Raw genomic sequence first — 12,607 nt, 5'->3', positions numbered from 1 at the left:
CACTGAACAATGATTCTGTACAAACTAATCCAGGTAGTTTCTATGGTTGAAGCAGCGTGGGGAAGACAATGCCAAAAATCAAAAGATTTGGGGGAGTGAAGTACATTCAGGAGAAAGACCAGATATTAAAAGGTGGGTCACCATTGAACTACCTGAGGACCCAGCTATACCTCTCTTGGGCATATACCCAAAAGATGCCCCAACATATAACAAAGACACGTGCTCCACTATGTTCATAGCAGCCTTATTTATAATAGGCAGAAGCTGGAAAGAACCCAGATGCCCTTCAACAGAGGAATGGATACAGAAAATGTGGTACATCTACACAATGGAGTACTACTCAGCTATCAAAAACAATGACTTTATGAAATTCATAGGCAAATGGAGGGAACTGAAAAATATCCTTAGTGAGGTAACCCAATCACAGAAAAACACACATGGTATGCACTCATTGATAAGTGGATATTAGCCCAAATGCTTGAATTGCCCTAGATGCACAGAACACATGAACCTCAAGACGAATGATCAAAATGCGAATGCTTCACTCCTTCTTTCAAAGGGGAACAAGAATACCCTTGGCAGGGAAGAGAGAGGCAAAGATTAAAACAGAGACTGAAGGAACACCCATTCAGAGTCTGCTCCACATGTGGCCCATACATATACAGCCATCCAATTAGACAAGATGGATGAAGCAAAGAAGTGCAGGCCAAGAGGAACCGGGTGTAGATCTCTCCTGAGAGACACAGCCAGAATACAGCAAATACAGAGGTGAATGCCAGCAGCAAAACAGTGAACTGAGAATAGGACCCCCGTTGAAGGAATCAGAGAAAGGACTGGAAGAGCTTGAAGGGGCTCGAGACCCCATATGTACAACAATGCCAAGCAACCAGAGCTTCCAGGGACTAAGCCACTACCCAAAGACTATACATGGACTGACCCTGGGCTCCAACCTCATAGGTAGCAGTGAATAACCTAGTAAGAGCACCAGTGGAAGGGGAAGCCCTGGGTCCTGCTAAGACTGAACCCCCAGTGAACGTGATTGTTGGGGGGAGGGGGTAATGGGAGGGGAACACCCATATAGAAGGGAAGGGGGAGGGGCTAGGGGGATGTTGGCCCGGAAACTGGGAAAGGGAATAACAATCAAAATGTAAATAAGAAATACTCGGGGCTGGGGATTTAGCTCAGTGGTAGAGCGCTTACCTAGGAAGCGCAAGGCCCTGGGTTCGGTCCCCAGCTCCGGAAAAAAAAAGAAAAATACTCAAGTTAATAAAAAAAAAAAAAAAGGTGGGTCACAGGAGTTTAGGAGGGCCAGTTTCCAATGTCCAGTGCTAGACTCACTAAATGGGATTCTAGTATTGGACCCATCCAATTTGATCCATATTTCTAGGGGCGGGAAGTATTTGCTAAGTGAATCTTGCCAAAACATAATCTCATCCCTTAAGTTCGCTCCTGTATGCATTGGAAACAAAAGTACGAGGCCAGGCCTTGGCAGGAATTGGGACGGTGCACTGCAAATATACTTGGCAGGGAAGTGGTGATGGGAAGAATGGATTAGGGATTGGGGACATTGCTGCTGCTCAGAGAAGACAGTGGCACTCCACTGACACAGTCACAAGGAGGCTGCAGGGAGGGTTGGGGATTTAGCTCAGTGGTAGAGCGCTTGCCTAGCAAGCACAAGGCCCTGGGTTCGGTCCCCAGCTCCGGGGGGGAAAAAAAAAGAAAAAAAAGAAAGAAAAAAAAAAAAGGCTGCAGGGAGTGCACGGGTGAGCTGAGACTTACTGTCCCTTAAAGAGCCGGTGGCTGAAGAATCAATCACTCGTGGCTTCCCGATGCAGCCTTTTGACCATATAACTATGGTCACAATTAGACTGTTGTCACAAAAATACCGTAGACGAGATGACGTGAACATTTCTTTCACAATGCAAGAGGCTGCAACTTATATGAATCGATGACAGCCTTTGCAGTGTCTGGCGAGGGTCCTCCTCCTGTCTCGTGGACGGGCACGTGGCAGAACTTAACTGCAACGTGCATCCCGTTCTGCATAACCACAACTGCAGAGTTGGCCAGGAAGAACTGATGATGTCTACTCACTCATCCCATCACTTGACAGTTTTCTCTTTGGGTCTGTAATGTATGTGATCAAAGATGGCTAAGGCCAGTCTGAGTGTGTCCATCAACAAGGGCTAGTGAAAGGAAGGAACCTGGGATTCCTCACCTGTCTAGTAGGTTGAGGGCTGAAAGTTTTTCAAGGTTCCGCAGTCGAACTCCTCTCCTTACGGACTGGAAGACCAGCAATGTTGCTTGTTTCATGGAGTGTTTCCCCGTTGGGGTTGTGTGACGGTGATGCTAAAATGAGGATTTGTGTTTTTCAGCGAGAGTTGAAATGCGGGTAAAATGCCCTCAGACCGAGGGCCGCATCCAGCATCACTAACTTAACTCAGGGCCTGCTGAGGCTTTGCCTGTCAAGTTTCTCATATGCACACATTTCCTCTGGCCACCTTTTCTGCACTGTTTTCTTCAGAAGAGAATTAACTATGTGAAACCCCGGACTGAGGAGTCATGCTCCAGTTTTTTTAAGAGGAAAGAAAAAATCAGGTTTTTACTTACACAAATTGTTTTGTTTTATAAAGAGAGAGAAGCCAGGGATATATTTGGAGGAGGCTTGGGATGGTGTGGGGGGAGGGGGTGCCTTTGTGGGCCCATGCTGAGGTATCCCTTCCCCCTGAGGTACCAGCCACGCTGGTATGGTATAGGATAGAGTTTATGCAGGACATGGGGAGTTGAGAGAGAGAGGGAGCGGGGTTGGGGTGGCGGGGGGGGGGGGAGAGGAGTAGAGGCTGGCCATGAGTGAGGGGTAAGGGGAATGGGGAGAGAGGGGAAGGGAGCAGGAGCCAAGGGCAAGGGGAGGAGAGAAGGGGGGAGGGGCAAGCAGCTCCTCTTATAGAGAGTCAAGCACACCTGGCTATCGCCAGGTAACTGGGGTGGAGCCTAGACCAAATGCCAACATGAATGCTGTGCGGTTTGACATCACACCAACCATTTTGGGATGTCAAATGTCCCTGCTCCTCATTCACTAAATACCACTAGGTGAAACCAACTGAAAATGGCCCCCACACATTTCCAGAATGACCCCTAGGGGTCAGTACTGCCCTGCTAAAACCACTGGTCTTCAGATTTCTGATTCTAATTTCTTCAGAGTGGACCGTGGCCTGCTAAAATCTACAAAGGAACGAGCAGCGTCTACACTGCCGTTTCCTGTAACAGACAGTGAGGGTTTTTCGCCTCTCATCAGCAGCTACATATCCGAGCTATTTGCCTTTGGGAGCCCTTCTAGAGAGTGTTTTACACAGTGTTTTGTTACACTGCATACTTAGAATTTTGAGGCAACTAAAAGTAACAGAGCTGTCACACCAAGGAAACGGTAACCCGGGCGACACAGAGGATGGTCAGCTAGTGACAGTTTGCTGTGCTTCTTAAACAGGCAGCACATCGGGGCTGGGGATTTAGCTCAGTGGTAGAGCGCTTACCTAGGAAGCGCAAGGCCCTGGGTTCGGTCCCCAGCTCCGGGGGGGAAACCCCCCCCTAAAAAAAAAACTGATCTTTAAAAAAAAAAAACAAAAAACAGGCAGCACATCAATGGAGGGGGTGATGACTCCGCTCCATCTTGTCACTAATTAAGAGAAACTACAGCAAGTGCATAAATCCAAGGCTACTGGCCAGGTGGTGGGTGCATGCTTTCCAATCCCAGCATTCCTGGAGCAGAGGCAGAAGCAGGCGACCAAGGCCAGCCTGGTCTACAAAGCAAGTTCCAGGACAGCCAGGGCTACACAGAGAAATCCTGTCTATAACTCTACCCCCATGCTTCCAAAATGGAGATCTACTAATGTTAGCATAATGCAGAATATATTTAAATGCTAATGTCCAGGACTTTTAGAGCTGTAATAAAATAGGTACCTCATCGATGTCATCCAAATATACGTTAGGGCTGAAGGCAGGGCTAAGAGCTGTGCCCTTGCAGAGGACCTGAGTTGAGTTCCCAGCGCCCATGTTGTCATACCAACCTTTTTTACATTTGGCTTATTTTTCTAGGAGCTGTACATATGTACACACACACACACACACACACACTTCTAAAATATATATTTTTTTTTAAAAACGTATTTACAATAGGCTTTAAGGGTTTAAAGGCTTTAAAATGATCCATTTATTTGGCGAATGCTGTGGTATTCTGCATCCTAGGAAAAAACAGGCAGGGATTCTAATTTCTGAATTAAATGCAGCTTGTTGCTTGTATTGCTTTTTTACATTAGCAAAATAAATAAATAAATAAATAAATAAATAAATAAATGAATGAATAAATAAATAAATAAATAAATACCAAAGGCCACAAATGAGGAAATAATTTTATATGTCCACAATCTAGTCTAATGTCATTTAAGCATTCAAACATTATTTTAGTCCTTAAACATACAAGGAACGATGAAAAAGTATCATGAGGTGATAAGTGAAAGACAATGTAATTTGCATTTATCATGTTTTTGTTGTAAGCGAGGAAAAGTCATAGAAATATATAGGGAAATAAACCAAGTTATGATCATCACTGGGTGCAAACTTACCTTCCTGCTATTTTTGTGTATTTTACACATTATTTGAAATGAGCAAGTTTTACTTTCCTGTTTTTTCCTTTTTTTTTTTAAATTTATTTATTTAATGTATATGAGTACACTGTCGCTGTCTTCAGACACACCAGAAGAGGGCATCAGATCCCATTACAGATGGTTGTGAGCCACCATGTGGTTGCTGGGAATTGAACTCAGGACCTCTGGAAGAGCAGTCAGTGCTCTTAACCACTGAGCCATCTCTCCAGCCCCTCCTCTTTTTTTTGTTTATGTTCATTGGTGTTTTGCCTGTTAGTATGTCTGTGTGAGGGTGTCTGGTCTGGAACTACCACCACAGACAGCTGTGAGCTGCCGCGTGAGTGCTGGGACTTGAACCCAGGTTCAAGTGTCTTGATCAGCTGGTGTTCTCAACCGCTGAGCCATCTCTCCAGCCCCACAAATACTACTTCCCAAATACGGAAATTTTAATGAGAAGTATTTCTTAATGTGTTAACATTTAGGTTTTTTTTTAAAAACCCTTTGGTAAATAAGGTATTTTTAAAATGCTTGTCTAATCCAATGTAGTGGTGCAGGCCTTTAACTCCAGCACTTGGGATGCACGGAGAGTGGATTTCTGTGAGCTCAAGGCCAGCTTGATGTTACCCGAGGAGGTCTAGGAAAACCAGAGCTACGGTAGTGAGAGCCTGTCTCGAAAAACAAAACCGAAATAATATCTTTTGTCTGAGGCCCAAACTCCCAAACTTCTATTTAGGGTGAAAACATTTTAAAGGCTAGAAAATATGTCTAAGTTGTTTGAAGCTCTTTGCATAGTTAAAAAGTCATATTCTAAATGATAAGGTTCAATTCAGTGGCTTTCAAATTTACTATGCTCATTCCTACAGCTGAACTAGGTAGAGAACGGTCAAGAAAGCCAGCCTCTTCTCATCCTCAGCCCGCTCTGCTCATTCTGAAGCAGTCCTCTTTCTTTTTTTGACGTTTTGTAGTTTAAAGCTATAGTCCCCTAGACACACTCCTACCAGCCATAAATCCCCAAGCGTACTGCTGACTTCCAGAAGCTGTGCCCAGAAGCCAATGACAAGCCTCTGCCTTTACAGAGCAACAGATGACCTACATCTCGGGGCCGTGGATTCTCCTTTTTGTCCGTTAGCTACGGGAAGATGCAGTCTCTACCTAGGGACTCATTGATCTTCGGGGCTGCCCTTGCCGACTCCCCTCCCAGGCCAAAGCTTCAAGGTTCCAAGTGATCAAGGTTAGGAGGCTCTTTCCTGTCTGGCACTGCAGGGGCCCGTGGTCCAGCTGCTTGAATGGATCTGGGCCACGAGTTCCAAGACATGCAGGGAGGTGAGTTAATGTTTTCAGCACTGGGTCATGTAACGACATAAAGATTTAATGGAGTGTGCAGAGCACAATTGGAGGCACAAAGTCATATTAAAGGTCTGTGTGGATCAAGGCTGGGGATACAAACGTGGTGGCAGTGTTGAGAAAAATTATGATCTGCGGAGAAAGGATAAACGGAACGTTGGCAGACAAAGTATCAATAGGAGTAAACTAGGTTTGAAATCAATACTAACCACCCTTTGTGGGTCTATCAGCGGCACTTTTTAGTGTTAGATGGACATTTGTGGATCTCAAGGATTGGACATGTTTCAGGATCATTTGGGGTTTATTGAAACACAGGCCCATTGAGGGAATAGGCCTGCAGAGGGTTCTAAAATGAATGTTTGGATAAATATTTGCTCTATGCGTGTGCGTGTGCGTGAGTGCGTGTGTGCGTGTGTGTGTGCGTGCGTGCGTGTGTGTGGTGTGTGTGTGTGTGTGTGTGTGTGTGTGTGTGTGTGTGTGTTGGGGGGTGGGGAGAGACTGTGTGGAGGTCAGAGGCTGGCATCAGGATATCTTCTTCCATTGCTATACCTTCAGGTTTTCAAAAACCTGGCCTATGGCTGACTGAACGTGGATGTGACCATTTGAGCTAGACTGCTGGCCATGGAGCTCCTAGGATTCATTGTCTCCAGCCAAGCTCAGCATTGGGGTTACAGATGACTACACTAAACTCTTCCACATGGGTTCTGGGGATCCCAACCACAGGCTCTCAAGCTTCTCCAGCAGGTACCTTGACCACCAGGCTATCTCCACGGCCTTATACTAAGCATGCCTGTCAAGTTCCCAGGTGATGCTGGTGTGGCTGGTCAGTCATGGACCACACTTTGAGGATGGGAGCCCTAGTTATCAATGTTTTCCATGAATCTGTGGGTTAGCAGTGCCTAGACTTGTTAGGACAGGAAGTACCAGAATGGCAGGTGGGGAAGGGGGGGAGAGAGGTGGGAGGAGCACTGAATGGGGACCCTGGTAAATAAGCACTGTCCTTGGGAACTGGGGGAAATCATGTCTGGCTCACTTGCTGTGACCTGGCAGTCTTCCTGGCAGACACTCAGTGGATTCTCAATCTGAAAAGAAGTTCAAGTGTTGAAATCAGGTAAGCATCCCCACCCCACCCCCTTTTAAAAACGATTTATGTATATGAGTATGCTCGTATACATATACATGGCATCAGCTCCCATTACAGATGGTTGTGAGCCACCATGTGGTCGTTGGGAATTGACCTCAGGACCTCCGGAAGAGCAGCCAGTGCTCTTAACCACTGAGCTACCTCTCCAGCCCATCGGGTTAGCATTTCTGAGTTTTGGATCAGCAGCCCTTGGTCTTTCCATCACTCATCTCTGGTTTCTCTTTGAGAGTATGGAGGGAGCAGACATTGGGTAGCTGCCCACTGGCTTTCCCTTTATGATCCATGTTCTCCCAGCTCTCTCCATGACTCTGCTCATCAGTGGCCTCTATGACTTTGCTAATCATCTGTTATAGTGCCACCGTCTTCCTATTGGATTAAGCAGCTTAGCCATGTCACGGTGCGTCCTACTTTCAGCTGCAGGGAATTCAGAGTTCAACTCCCAGTGACACAGATGTCCTCATCATTAATGGATGTCTTTCAGAAATTGCTCTCACAGTCAACCGATAGCTTTTCTGCTGGTACATAAGCTACCTCTCCCCGCCGTGCTAACTTCTCTAAAGAACCAATATTTCAAGTCAGGAGAAGCAGTCACCTATGGGGAAGAGGAAACAGCAGTAACTGGAAGCACAGGGACTTTCGGGGAAGGGTACTGCAATGTTCCATTTTTTAAAACTAGGGTACACCGTGAACGCCTGCCTAACACATTGTATTGGGTGCCTTACTGTTCTTGTTAGACCTCACTAATAACGCTCTTCCCCAAATGAAATTACCTTAAGTGGGAGAAGAGTGAAGGGAGGAACACTCTGTGGGTTAGAACCAATGTGTCCAGACCTGTCCTATCCACGGTCCCCGTCGTCACCCCTCCTCCCCACCACCACCATTTGTGTTGCCATCTCCTTACCACAGAGTATAGTTAGTGACTGAAGAACACACACCCTGCTCATTAGAAGAACATGGTTTTAGGGGCTAGGGAGACCGCTAAGAGGCTAAAAAAGCACCAACCATGCAAGCTGCAACCCGCATTTATAAAAAGGACAAGAAGCTGGATGTGGCCGCATGCATCCTTAATCCCAGCACCCCTGTGGTGAGATGGGTGGTGGAGACAGGCGTGTGGCCCAGGAGCTGGCAGGCCAGATAGCCTGGAGCACATACCCGGGAAGTTGCCCTCGGATGGCATCGGGGCACCCGACACAGGCACACACTTGGCCTTTCTTGACCTGCCCTTCCCTTTGCTTCCATGAAGGGACCTGTGATCGCTAGTTCTGACTTTCCTGGCTGTTCTGTCTCCAGGTTCTCCTCTCTTCTAACCCAGGTGAGGTTAAAAAGGAGCTGACTCCAGGCAGAAGGTCTTGACTCCTTCACTAAAGGTGGGTCTGCCGTGACTTTTCCTCACAGGGGTTGGGGTCCAGAAGCGGGAAGCGAATGTGAACTATTGTGCACCCCGTGCCTGGAATAGAAACTGTTCCTTTAATACTCTCCTCAGCACTGCCCTTTCCACACAGGCTCTTCTTTCTTTGGCGATGTCTCTCACTTTCATGGCCTTCCCTATCATCTCTTTGATAAAAATCATTTAAGGAGATAAAAAGATTAAAGCTGTAACTTAGACAGAGGAAACGAAGACGCATCATTAATGCACAGTACTAGTTGGCCTCCGTGTGTCAGTCTTCCTAGACTTCCGGAACAAGACAGATAAGCTTTTTTTCCCCCACACGGAGAACTGCCTTTCACTTCTGCCATTTGTATGCCCTTCTAGTGTCATACCTCTCTTCTATCTCCTGATCTTCCTTTTATGTCCTCCGTCTGTCACAACACTGACGGCTTCCTTTCTATCTCTACCCCAAAGCAGCCCCTTTCAGATGCTGGCATATCGTAACCCTCAGAGGAAACCAACCGTACACCATCTGAAAGAAGCCAGTCACAAAGGACCACAGGCTGTGAGAGTCCGTGCCTATGAAACGGTCAGAATAGGCAACCTGTTGAGGCTGAAAGCCCAATGCTTGTTTCCTGGTGCTGGAGATGAGGGTGGGGAAAAGGGAGGGACTGACAATGGGAACAGGATCTCTTTTTGTTGCATTGAAATGTTTTAAGTTGGATGAGATGTTTGAGGAGGTTTGTGAACACACTAAAACCCACTAAACCACATTCTTTTAAACAGAGACTCTCATGCTAGTAAAGCTATTAGAAAAAAAAAACTAACAGAAAAACCATAGTGGTGTAGGTTGATCAGTATTCTGTCAGCAAAACAAACACTACCAAAAGGAGAGAATTTATGAGGAAAGGCTGATTTCTATTTATATACATTTGTATATGTGCATGTGTATGGGTGTCTGTGGAAGCCATAGTGGAGTGGTGGACAGCCTGGAGCTGCAGTTGCAGGGGTTGTGAGCTGCCCAATGTGGGTACTGGGAGCTCAACTCTGGTCCTCTGCAAGAGCAGAAAGTATCCTGTAACTGCTGGACCATCCCTCCATCCCCAGAGATGATTTCATAGTTTCAGTATGTGGCCACTCAGCCTGGTTATTCTGGGCCCATGGTAAGGAATGTCTTGTCTCTTGATAGCTGAGAAGCAAAGACAGACCTCGATTTTATAATAAAATCTACTCTCCAAACCCAGTAAGCTGCGTCTATAAATAGACCGACCCATTAGTAGGTCAGAGGTCTTCTGATCCCATCACCTTCCACGGCTTCCTCTTTCCACTGCTGCTCAGGGGACGAAGCCTTCGATGCGTGGGGGTTTGCAAGGCTTTCGAGATCTAAACCACAGCAGTTTGTTGAAAGAGACTTCTGACCTTCGCCCAGAGCTGAGTAAGTAGGCTCTCTTCCGTAGGTTTCAGAGGTCCGATTTAGTTAAAACAAGCATCAATAAAGAACTCCTATGTGCTGATTGCTGCTCTGGAGCCACACACTGAGAAGCACTGTCCTGCAGAAGCTGGTGTCCCGCAGCAGAGCTATGAGTCAAGCACGGTGAGCGTTCCTGAGACCCCAGCTGCTCTGGAGACCAAGGGAGGGCATCACATTGTCCTTTCCTAACGTGCAAGTTGTACCTTTGTTGAAAAGTGCTCCGCAGGATGTCTTGTAACTTGCTCAGCTTACCTTCCTACTGAGCAACACTCCAGGAGCTCCCACTTTTTTTTAATGCATCTAGTATCATAGTAAATATCCTCAGTGTGTGTGTGTGTGTATGTGCGAGCATGCATACACCTGTGCATGTGCATTTTACACTGTGATTTTCTGCAAGCAGAGAATGGGCTCCCGGAAGACCTACAAGCAAGCGCATCTCAACGGCAGCAGATACTGGCAGATTACTCTCCAAGGAGCCACAGGAGGCTTCAGTATCCCTGAAGACAAGTGAGGAGGAGTGCTTCGCTCCTTCGTACTCTTTGGCAATCTGCAGTTTTCGATTTTATGCAAAGCTCGCTTGGCTCTGTTGCCCCTTTTCTTCTTTTGGAATATTTGCCTTAGCCACTTCTTTTTTTCTGTCAAAGGTTTTAGAAAAATCTTTCTTCAGCAAGCACTTAATTTTACACTATTAAATTTGGAATCTTCATTTTCCATTCACATCTAAACAAAACCCTACACTGGTTTTCCTCAGGGTAGCATATGGAAGTTCTGTATTAGGGCTACCTGTATGTTTGCCAAACAACAGAAGGAGACTTCCTCAGAACTCTTCAAGGACAGCGTCTGGTGATGGGTATCCATGTCCAAGCCTGTAGGGGGTGGGCCTAATGCTGCTTGTATTCTAATGCTAATTTGGGGCCCCCCAAGATTGGTTGCCCGAGAGAGTCAGCAAGGTGTTGAGTGACCCCGCCTCCAGTCGATTGTGATTGGTAAATAAAGATGCCAACAGCCAATAGCTGGGCAGAAGAGACAGAGGCGGGGTTGAGGTTTAGCGGGCTTAAGGAGCCTAAGAGGAAGAAGAATGTGAAGGAGACAGAAACCACCATGGGTTAGCTGAGCCATAAAAAAGCAATTGAGGGGCTGGAGAGATGGCTCAGCGGTTAAGAGCACCAACTGCTCTTCCAGAGGTCCTGAGTTCAAATCCCAGCAACCACGTGGTGGCTCACAACCATCTGTAATGAGATCTGATGCCTTCTTCTGGTGTGTCATAAGAGAGCTACAATGTACTTACATATAATAGATAAATAAAATTTAAAAAAAAAAAAAAAGCAATTGAGGGCTGCCCAACTGGAGTTAGAACAGCCCAGATGGAACATAGAAAATATTAAGTAATAACTCGGGGTTATGGATAGGAAAGCAGATTCTTATAGCACGGAGGGTGGGCAGTTGCCCAGCTAATGTGCTGCCTAAGGCTTATTAAAAATATAAAAGCTGTGGGTGATTTTTATCCAGGAACTCAATAACCTCAGGCAGGGTGGATACCCCAGGCCAGGATTTTAATATTTTCTACCACACACGGCATTCATTTGTACACCAAGCACTCCGCCTTACCTGCTTGAGTTTCACGTGATTTCTAGACTGGCACAATCCAAAAGAACGTCCTGCAACAACCCAAACACTGCATGCGTGCGCATCCTGATACAGTAGCTGTTGAGTTCTTCAAATGGCGCTAGGACTGAGAATGAATGCTTACACTCCAGGCTGCCACACTGAGCCTGCAGCTCTTGACCCTTAGCTCCTTGAAGCTGGGACCCTCTGTGTCTAGCTCAAAGTGACTGGCAAATGAAAAGCGGCAGTAAGAAAGCTGAGGCAGTCGCTGATATTTTGGTTTTTTTAAGGTTCTTGCTACATACATAAAATTATGATAGGCCTCCCATTTATAAGCAGCTTTAGTAACCCAATGATAATTTCAGGATTAAACCATTAAGCCAGTGAGATAACTGCTATCTGAGCACAGTTCCTATGAATAGCCATCACAGCCAACCAACTTCACCATCTCCTATATCAATATTAAAGCTATGTTAAGACGACAATGAAGTCAGGTAGTGGTGGCGCACACCTTTGATCCCAGCGCTCAGGAGGCCAAGGCAGGTGGATCTCTGAGTTTGAGGTCAACCTGGTCTACAGAGTTAGTTCCAGGATAGCCAGGGCTACACAGGGAAACCCTGTCTCCAAAAACCAAACCAAACCAAAAAAACCACCACAAAAAAGACAATGGTGATTTTTTTTTTATTCTTTGATGTACTTTCTGTTAAAAGATATACATGTGGAAACATTTACTACAGAACATAATCAGATCATTAATTTGTGAGGTAGAACTGAGTTATAAGACTGTGGTGGAGGGGCTGGGGATTTGGCTCAGTGGTAGAGCGCTTGCCTAGCAAGCACAAGGCCCTGGGTTCGGTCCCCAGCTCCGAAAAAAGGAAAAAGAAAAAAAAAAAAAAGATATTTCAAGACTGTGGTGGGCTGGAGAGTGGCTCAGTGGTTAAGAGCACTGACTGCTTTTCCAGAGGTCCTGAGTTCAATTCCCAGCAACCACATGGTAGCTCACAACCATCTGTAATGGGATCCCAATGTCCTCTTCT

This window comes from Rattus norvegicus, chromosome 20 (assembly GCF_036323735.1).
Source record: "Rattus norvegicus strain BN/NHsdMcwi chromosome 20, GRCr8, whole genome shotgun sequence".
In the NCBI taxonomy this organism is placed as follows: Eukaryota; Metazoa; Chordata; class Mammalia; order Rodentia; family Muridae; genus Rattus; species Rattus norvegicus.
The sequence above is the reverse complement of the archived record's forward strand: the minus strand, read 5'-3'. Positions refer to the sequence as shown.